Here is a 9,286-nt window from a genome sequence, read left to right as displayed (position 1 = left end):
GGGCCATGGAATTTCAGGTTAAGGCAGGCATGCAGAGGCAAGTTTTGACCTGTAATTTCACGGCAAAATATTACTCCCTCCATATATATTTTAATGTACGACGCCGTTTACTTTTTAATCAACGTTTGACCACTCGTCTTATTCAAAAATTTTATGCAAATATAAAAATACTTATGTCATGCTTAAAGAACATTTGATGATAAATCAAGTCACAATAAAATAAATTATAATTACATAAATTTTTTGAATAAAACGAAAGGTCAAACGTTTATCAAAAAATCAATGGCGTCATACATTAAAATACGGAGGGAGTACTACTATACTATACCAGATGCCTACGGCGGCGACGCGGGTTGGTGTGGGCGGGCGAGGATTCAGCCATCCATCACGGCTATTTCCCAAACTTCTTGGCGGTGGCTTCCCTTCCCATTGCGCCCGGCTGCCGGAGAGAGAAGATGAGAGAGAGAGGGGCAGAGTATAGATGACCACCATCTGGACGGCACGGCCCGACCAATACACCAGGCCGTGCTGTGCCGGCCCACATGCTGACGCATCGGCTCAGGTATGGCCCAATACGACTCGAGCCGTGCCGGCCCGGCCTAAAGGCACGACAGCCTATCGTGCTTCTTCACAAAAAAAAAGGGAATAAGATCACTTTGACTCCCTCAACTGACTACCGAATCTAAATCGTATCCCTCAACCGCAATACCAGAAATCTTGACCCCCGAACTTACAAAACCGGTGCAATTTGACTCCCTCGGTGGTTTTGGAGGGTGGTTTCGCTGACGTGGCGCACACGTGGCAGTGTTGACCTAGTCTTTGTACCACGTGGCATTGACGTGGCGCTGTTGTGGAATTAAAATAAAAATATATGCGGGCCCATTTGTCATTCACAAAAAAAATTTGTGGGACCCACTAGTCCCACATGTCATTCCCCCTTATCCCTTCTTCCCCCCTCCCCGTCCTTGGCCATCTCCTCCTCAACCAACTCCGACGAGGGTTCACGGTGTTGAAGCGGCAGCGGCAGTAGCTTCAGTCGTTGAGAGGCCGGAGGAGAGAAGTTTAATGGAGGTGGAGATGGAGCACGGCGAGGAGGTGGCGGCGATGGAGGAGGAGCTGAAGGGGTGGGACACGCCGAGGAGGGAGAAGTGCCACATCCCGGTGGCCACGGCCGCTGTGGCGGCGGAGGGGGACCACATCTCCAAGAATCGCTACAGGCCGCGGCCATCCGCCGCCGCGTGGTGCACCGCCACGCCCCCGCCACCGCCGACGAACTCCATCAACTGCGCTGCCATGACGAGCGCGGGGAGCTCATCCCGACGGATGTCCGGGACGAGCTGCCGCAGCGCGTCCTCGTCGTGCTCCTCCCATTCGTCGACGAGCCTCTCGAAGTCGAGGTCCGTCTCGGCCTCCACGAACGCCACGCCGCCGCCGGTCTCCACGACGAGTCAACGATGGACAACGACCCCTCCTCCTCCTCCTCCTCCTCCTGCGAGTAGACCAGCGCACCGGCGAAGGGGTAGAACGCCGGGAGCACCGCCTCGGGAGTCCCTGAGCGCGTGGACGACGTCTCCGAACGGTGGTGGTGGCGGCGGTGGCGGGGATGGGAAGAGGAAGACGCGGCGGACGGGCGGCAGCGCGACCCAGTACACGTCGAATGGGGAGAGCAGCACGCGGCGGCAGCCGCCGCCATCTCCATGCGTAGGGAGCGCGACAGAGGTGACACTCCTCGTGCGCATCGACGGCGGCAGCTGCGACATCTCGGCGACAACGAACTCCTCCACTGTGTTCCGAATCTCGCCAAAGCTTGTGGGGTGGTTTGACCCCCACTATACGCCGTCGCCACTCTGTCCGCTGTCGCCGCCGCCTATTCGGATGCCGCTCTCGCATGAAGAGAAAGAGGGAGAGATAGAGAAGAGGGAGGAGGAAGAAGGGATAAGGGAGGATGACATGTGGGATTTTTTTTTTGTGAATGACAAATGGGCCCGCATATATTTTTATTTTAATTCCACATCAGCGCCACGTCAATGCCACGTGGGGCAAAGTCTAGGTCAACACTGCCACGTGTGCGCCACGTTAGCGAAACCACCCGCCAAAACCACCGAGGGAGTCAAATTGCACCGGTTTTGTAAGTTCGGGGGTCAAGATTTCTGATATTGCGGTTGAGGGATACGATTTAGATTTGGTGGTCAGTTGAGGGAGTCAAAGTGATGGTGTGAGCGTGGGGGTGGTCTGGGGTCCCCTACCCTACGGCACTTTTATTTCAATGTTAGGCTAGGCACAACACTTCGAGTTGGTCTGCCATAATATCCAGGAAATGTTGGGAGCTCTGTGTGATAAATAGAACATTTCCCATCCTCAGCGAAGCCAGTAAGCAAGCCCAAGTCCATGCAAGAAGGCCCGCTGGATATATCCAAATTCAAAGCCCATCAAAGACTCATTTGTAGATGAGTTGGATTCGATATTTGCAGGTCACAAGAATCAAATCGTCCAAGCTGCGAAGGGTTGGTGGTCCCTGTAGCTCCAAGGGCTCCATCGGAGCTTTTCTCTTGCCTTTAGAAAGCTCCTCTTTCGGGGACTCCACACTCCCCTGGTAAGAAGAGCTCCTATTTTCATACTCTAAGCTTGGATAATCCGCATCAAGAAGATTCGAACCCCTGCTAGCACGCTGATATCATCAACCATGCTAATCTTGGTATGGAAGTAATGCACGAACGTAATGCTCACAACTTCCCTCTAGACCTAGCTGCTCTTGAAGTTCCGCCCAGGGGGCATCGTCGTCGGGGACAGGCTTCGAGGGTTCTTCCATATTTAGATATAGCAACTATTTGTCAGGCTACTGTTCTCCTATTCTCTCAAATCCATGAAGTAAGACATTGATTTTGCAATAAGATCCATTATGTTCATTGCATAATAAGCTCCCTTGAAAAGCATTGGCGCACGTGTAAACGAGGAAGAGTCCTCAAGTACACACAGCTATTGCTGATCCTTTGCGAGATCAGGATGAGACCCTTCAGAATTTCTAATCAATGCCTGCTGGACCGAGTTTTCGCCCACTTCTGAGCCTTCGCCTTTAGAGAGAAATCCGTGTCCGCCCCAGCAAGAAAATGGCTGCGCGTTATTGTACTAACGCGCGACTGGGCATCGATACCAGCCTTCCGTTCGCATGATATTAAGAAAGTGCCTACTACTCAATTTCGCATTGGCAAATCCTTCCACTTGCTATCTAATGTAGTATATAAAGCCTTTCTTTTCTATTTCTTCTATTGGCCTTAGTTCCATCTGCTATAGCTTGAAGCAGTCCCAGGGGGACTCAGCCCTGAGGAGGGCGCCTGCTCGACCTAGTCAGGTACTACTCCGCCGCAGGCCCCGAGTAACTCTGCGGGGGTCGGTGCAGCCCTTTCTTCTATTCCGCGTACTCTGATCCTCTTCTACGAATCTACAACTCTCTTTACTGAGCGAGACTTCATCTATATCCCTAAAAGTGGATGTTTATTCCCATTTTTTTCTTTGAATGACAGCTTCAACCGAAGACGGTGAATCTAGAATAGAGGCCAGGTGGGGAAGCAAAAGATGCAAGAGAGCCTTTTTCCGGGAAGGAAGGGACGGCCGAGAACGATGTCCTTTGGAGGAAGGGTGGCCTTGAGTTTCTCGCCCCTTTGCCTTAGGATTCGTTAATTCTCTTTCTCGAGGGGACGGGGAAGGGATATAACTCAGCGGTAGAGTGTCACCTTGACGTGGTGGAAGTCATCAGTTCGAGCACAGGTGGAGATACCTGGGGTGGGTTTTCATGGCCTATAGTCCCCTGCCGCCGAAGCACGAAAAGCCCAATTTTGTACTGGATCGGGGCATCCTATTAGTAAACCAATTTGGACTGATTTATCCGTAACACGTGGGAATCTGCCGAACAGTTCGGGTTATATACTTCTTTCTTTTTTTTTCCCGAGCGTTCGGGCCAAATCCTGAAGAAAGCTCAAAAGCGTTGTTTGATGAGCCTGCGTAGTATTAGGTAGTTGGTCGGGGCTTGCAAAATAGATCTGTTTATCATAAAGAGATTCGGGCTCAGTTGGTTAGAGTGCTGGTCTGTCACGCCAGAAGTCGCGGGTTCGAACCCCGTTTTCCCCGCCCGATCTTCCTCTTCCTGCCCGACTCATTTTGTCTTCACTGGAAGCAGGACGGATAATATCCAAAGCCACCAGTCCATCCAATTCCCTAAACTTCAACCAAATCAAGAAGAAACTAAAGAAACCGCGGAAGAAAAGCAATGGATTATTTTGATTTCTTTACTATATTTAGTACAATTGTTATATGACACATGTTTTTTTTTATGGGAGAACCAAATTCATGGATTTACCACGACCTCGGCTGTGACCCCATAGATAAAAATGCAAAATTTCTATCTTCGAGACCATTGAAAAAAGGCATTGAACGAGAAAAAGCTTCGCTAGATTTCTTTGATCTCGTGCATTTGCAACGCGGTGCTCGTGCCATGGAAGCACCATTGAAGACTGGCTTCTCCGACCTTCCACCCGATCCTGGGCGATCCCGGATCGACAAGCCGACGGTATGTATTCCCTATATATGGATGGTAGGAACGCTTCAACTACAGAGGAGTTGACTCGTCGGGCATGCTTGGCCTTCTTGTCGCCTTCCTTTGTTCCTCTTCCCTGATCTGTTCTGATAGATCGAAAGGGAATCTATCAATAATAAGGGTTGACCTCTTTCTATCTATTGATGATACAAGATACCTATCTATTCTGGATCCATCAGAAAGAAATCGCTGGAAAAACAACAATAGCTATCGATACTATATTAAACCAAAAGCTTTTCCGCCTGGTGGAGGTTCCGCTAAATAAAGACCCTCTAAATCCCTAGGCGAGTACCGCTTCGCTCGTCGAATCCTACTTGGGGAGATTTGATTTATTCTTTAATGTAAGAATAAAGAATTGAATTAAAGGGGGTCAGACAGATCCGGGCTTATCAAGTGGTACTGAAATAGGGTAAAATTCAGTTTAGTAGAAAGGAAGGAAGCAAGTGAAGAAAGATGGGATCAAATTGTGATTGCTTTCTGTATGAGCCTCTTGTGATTGGGCTCTCGGTAAATAAGTTCGAAAAAGCCTTCGCCCTCCTATTCAATGCAGCAGCAGCAAGCTTGTGTCGACTGCAGACAACTTGAATCCGTTAGCAACGGTAGTGCGAAGCAGCTTGAACTGACTTGTTTGTGTTCGTTGGCGGACTCAACCTGACATCTTACGACACGAACTGCTCCCAAAGAGGGAGGCCTGGGGCGAAAAGCCAGTATTGAAGTAGTAGATGATTGTTTCGTCGGAGATGACTTATATAACTACCTTACCATAACAACAACTCAATTCCTATAGTAGGATTCCTATAGGATAGAACATACACAGGGTGTACGCATTATATATGAATGAAACATATTCATTAACTTAAGCATGCCCCCCATTTTCTTTAATGAGTTGATATTAATTGAATATCATTTTTTTTAAGATTTTTGCAAAGGTTTCATTTACGCCTAATCCATATCGAGTAGAACCTGTCTATCCATTCAGTATTGGGTGCCATACTAGGAGTTATTATCATATAGTGAAGCGAGAAAACGACATATGATCTTGTTCCTAAAAAAAATTCTAATTTCCATTGCTCATTTTTTTTTGCAATGTCTGAAATGATTGTAATAAGTCTATTTTGCATCCTTTCTCTCTTAGGCATGAACTATATGGCTGCGTTAAGTCTAATTTTAGTCCCTAAACTATTTTTCTTCCCTCACTGGATCGGGCCGTGCCAGGCCGACCCACCGTGCCAAGGCATTGGCCCAGGCACGGCCCAGCTGTCGGGTCGAGCCGACCCGGGCACAACCCCAATCGAACCGTGCCGTGCATGGGCCAGGCCATCGGGCCTCGGGCCTTATGGCCATCTATAGGGTAAAGGAGGAAGAAGAAGATGACAATGGCACCTAGGTTCTACTTATTTTTTTTCTAATTGTAAGCATCAAATAGCCGCCCCGTAGGATGATGAAGGTGTCAAACATGCCATGTGGACGTCAAATCCGTTAAAATCACCTCAATTGTTATTTGAGGGATATAAAATGAAGTTTTCGTTACTAACTGCTATTGTTGTTGTTCGCGGCAGAGCAATACACCTGCGGGCGCCACGGCTACATTTCTATTTTATTTTATTTTGGTTATTACCTTCGCTGGAACCTGAGGTGCAGCGCGAATGTTTGATGAGACTTCCGGAGTACTATATCACAAAAAGCAAATAATTCACCGAAATAATCTCATACAAATCCCCGATCAAAAAGTAATAACAATACTCCCACACAAAAGCAAATAGTAACGTTGATTGTAAACATCACTTTCAGCCTGCCAATTATTTAGTTTGAAATGGGCCCTGAGGCCGATAGCCTCATCAGATGACACGGCCCACTGGCTGGCCCGGCGCCTAACTGCACCTGCACGCCGGCCCAATGTATCACGCACCTTCAACGAAGCAACCAGGCAGTAGGGTCCTGCAGCTTCGTGTCGGTGCCAAAAAGCCTTTACAGCTGCCACAAACTCCAGGAGCAGCAAGCCAGCAACAAAGGACCACACCGAATCTTGTGTCACATTGCTTTCCCTTTGTACTCACTTGTAAGTCCATCCTCTTGCTGACAAAATGTTACTAGTTCCTGTTTCTGAGCTTCTTTCACAATTTCCACCTCTTTAAATAATCCAAATTCTCACCGCGATTCTAAGAATCTCTAAATATTGAAATCTAGGCGGATTCCCGTGCAAATAGCCCCTCCACGTGGCACGGCGAGATTGCAGCATTCGTCCCCCTCTTGCAGCCGTTGGATGGAGGATTAATGGTCAAGGATCGTTGTGGTGGAAGTCGTTGTAGTATGTGAAGCTTTTGGGGTTTGTTTGAAAAATCGCTAAAACCCCCTCCTCTCTCGCCTCGGCAGTCGCCGCCGCCGTTTCTTCTCCTCAACTGTGTCACCGCCGCCAATCTACTCCAGTTCCCCGCCGCTCCGCGCCTCCGCCTCCGTAGCAAGCTCGCCACCTCCGCCTCTTCATACTGCTGCTGGCCTGCCGCAGTCCACCGCCTCCTCACCATGGTCTCCCTCAGCCTGCCCGCCGTCCTCCTCACCTTCGCCACTGCCCAGGTGATACAGTTGCAGGGAGAGAGGAACAAAGAAACAGTTGCAGACTGAAGATCGCAGTCTCCCTCAATCTGAGAGAGGAACGATGGTGAGGGCTCTCAAGCGAGAGCATGAACGCAACGACTGGCCACCGCCACTGTGACTACCGGGACCACGATTTAATGATTATTTCTGAACTCCCCAACCTCTTTACTGCAACACCTATATTATGATAGAATCATTGACGTGATTTGCTTCAGGCTGTGGTGTATAATAATTTTTATGCAATTCCTGTGAAATTGATGTGTTCTAGGTATTTTGTCTTGTATGAGCTATTGATTGCATTATCCAGTGGTTATCACAACATGGGCCTACTTAAAGTGATTAAAGTTGCATCGGATGGGTATAGGATGTTACTTGTTGAGTGCATACAGTTTCTTCTTGAAAAAACTTAGTAATTATGTATCGAACTGTATTTGGCTTGTTCTTTAACCTTCCTTGCCAAACATGAGGCTTTGTCCTGGTGATCTATATAGCTGGTAAATGTTTCTTGGAGTTTACTGAAATTATATCATCTAGCTTATTGGACATTAATAATGTGGACTCGCAGAAATATATACAATTAGCTAGAGCTGTCTTCAGATTGTCTTGGCAATTGGTCATGAATCTTCAATTTTTTTACTTAAGATAAATCTCTAACTTGTATAGTACTCCCTCCGTCCCATAATATAAGGGATTTTGAGTTTTTGCTTGCAACGTTTGACTACTTGTCTTATTCAAAATTTTTTGAAATTATTATTTATTTTATTTGTGACTTACTATATTATCTACAGTACTTTAAGCACAACTTTTTGTTTTTTATATTTGCAAAAATAATTTGAATAAGATGAGTGGTCAAACGTTGCAAGTAAAAACTTAAAATCCCTTATATTATGGGACGGAGGGAGTAGATCATAAGAATTAATTGGTTCTGGTGTTTTCATCAAGAAGAAATTTCATATACCCTCCATTTTTTGTTCTTATATCTCTTGCTACGAGTGTTTGATATTTAGAGCCTTAAGAATTATAGTGAGTAAATGAATGAGCAACCGGGAGTTTCTGTCTATTTGAAGCTACCCCACATATATGTGTTAGCCACTTTGATCATTACGTCTGTGACACATTATTGATTAGCATCTAATTTTCCTATATGTGCATTTAGGAATCAAGAGGGGTTCCTGCAAAGAGGCCAGCTCCAGATTACTTTCTGTGAGGCCGCAGATTCAACAGTGGGTACTGCTTGTCTGGTTATCCTGCAAACAAGCACAGGCCGAATAAGTCTTGCGGGCTTCCATTTTCTGAGATGAGCTGAGCTCATGCTTTACAAGACTCTAGCTAGGGCCTAGGACTGCTTTCGTGATGTATAAATTGATTATAGTCCCCAGTCTATCATTTATAAAGGAGTTAGTGTTGCCATTCAGACTCTTGGAGAGTGGCTGTGGCTGACATTTGAGCTTGAGAAAAGTGCCCATATGAATGGGAGTGGTGTAGTTGAAGCCACTCCCAAATCCATTGTATATACTTGGGTGTGCGTTGGTCAATTTTGTTGCTAGCCCCTAATCCTATGCTAGAGAATGATATGCAAATGGTGTGGCTGAGTATTTATTGTTGTCATAATGAAAATGCATGAAGTTTTGTAGTTGGCATTTGCAGAAACTGTCCCAAGAAAGTTGAGTATTTATTGTTATCATAATGAAAATGCAGGAAGTTTTGTAGTTGGCATTTGTACAAACTGTCCCAAGAAAGCATATCAATTGCTGCTAGAAAATACTCCTAATGTAGTACCATATGTAATGGTATAATGGTTGCAGTGTTTTTAGTTCGTTCACTTGTCTGCATAAGCTCGCTAAAAGTTCAGTCTTCAAATAGTACTTGCGAAATAACATTCGTCTGAATCGGAATTTGTCAAAATACCATCTACTGTGACAAGCTGACAATAAAAAGAGTTCCAAACAACCTCTATTAGCAAGTCTCTTCAATGATTTTTACTTCTAGAAAGAATCTACACCCTCCATTCCAAAATATGACTAGAAATCAGGGTAGCACATCAGTATCAGTATGATGTCTATTGCATACATCTAATATAGTGTTAGTAGTAATGCTTAT

This window comes from Oryza glaberrima, chromosome 8 (genome assembly GCF_000147395.1).
Source record: "Oryza glaberrima chromosome 8, OglaRS2, whole genome shotgun sequence".
Lineage (NCBI taxonomy): Eukaryota > Viridiplantae > Streptophyta > Magnoliopsida > Poales > Poaceae > Oryza > Oryza glaberrima.
Note: the sequence above shows the minus strand (reverse complement) of the source record.